Below are 1,384 nucleotides of genomic sequence, written 5' to 3'. Positions count from 1 at the left end.
CCCCCGCCAGCTCTGAACTTTGGGAATGGCCAGGGTGCCGTGCGCAGACGCAGTGGCCGGTGGGAGTGGACGTGGAGTGGGACACACCCCTTGAGCTCTGACCCACGACCCCCATATTCAAGTATCACATTGCTGCCCCTGACCCGGCTCGTGATCCCCCCGCTAGCTCTGACCCAACCTGGCTCATGACACTCCCCGCCTGCTATGAATTTTGCAACAGGCCAATGTACCATTCACAGACGCAGTGGACTTATGGAGTGGACTTGAACTGGGACACTCCCGTGTAGCTCTGACACACGACCCCCATCTTCAGGTATCGCATTTCTCCCCCCGACCCGGATCGCGACACCCCTGCCAGCTCTGAGCCACATGGCTCACGACCCCCCGGCCAGCTCTGAATTTTGGGACTGGCCAAGGTGCCGTGCACAGACGGTATGGAGGGCGGGAGTGGACTTGAAGTGGGACACACCCCTGCAGCTCTGATCCACGACCCCTATCTTCAGGTATCACATTGCTCCCCCTGACCCGGCTCACGACCCCCGCCCCCGCCTCCTCTGAATTTTGGGACTGGCCAAGGTGCTGTGCGCAGATGCCGTGGACGGTGGGAATGGACTTTAAGTAGGACACACCCTTGCAGTTCTGACCCACAACCCCAGTCTTCAGTTATCTTATTGCTCCCCCCGATCCAGCTCGCGACCTCCCCACTAGCTCTGACCCAACCTGGCTCGCGCCACCAAAAGCCTGCTCTTATCTTTGGAACTGGCCAAGATGCCGTGTGCAGACGCAGTGGACGGTGGGAGTGGACTTGAAGTGGGATACACCCTTGCAGCTCTGTCCCACGACCCCGATCTTCAAGTATCTCATTGCTCCCCCCAACCCGGCTCCTGACCCATCCCGCCAGCTGTGAACTTTGGGACTGTCCAAGGTGCCGTGCGCAGACGCACTGGATAATGGGAATGGACTTTTAGTGGGACACACCCCTGCAGCTCTGACCCACGACCCCCATTTCAGGTATCGCATTGCTCCCCCTGACACAGCTCGAGGCCCTCCTGCCAGCTCTGACCCGACCGGGCTCGCAACCCCCTCCCACCAGTTCTGAACTTTGGGAGTGGACAAGGTGCCCTGCGCAGATGCAGTGGACGGTGTGAGTGGACTTGAAGTGGGACACACCCCTGCAGCTCTGACCCACGACCCCCATCATCAGGTATCGCCTTGCTCCTCCCAACCCGGTTCACGACCGCCCCAGCAGCTCTGACCCGACGCGGCTCGCGACGCCCCCGCCAGCTCTGACCCGACCTGGCTCATGACAATCCCCGCCTGCTCTGAATTTTGCAACAGGCCAATGTACCGTGCACAGACGCAGTGGACTGAGGGAGTGGACTTG

The sequence above is a fragment of the Elephantulus edwardii genome, unplaced genomic scaffold, assembly GCF_000299155.1.
Source record: "Elephantulus edwardii isolate Elephantulus edwardi_28Jun2011 unplaced genomic scaffold, EleEdw1.0 scaffold00303, whole genome shotgun sequence".
NCBI lineage: Eukaryota > Metazoa > Chordata > Mammalia > Macroscelidea > Macroscelididae > Elephantulus > Elephantulus edwardii.
This window is presented reverse-complemented; position numbering follows the sequence as displayed.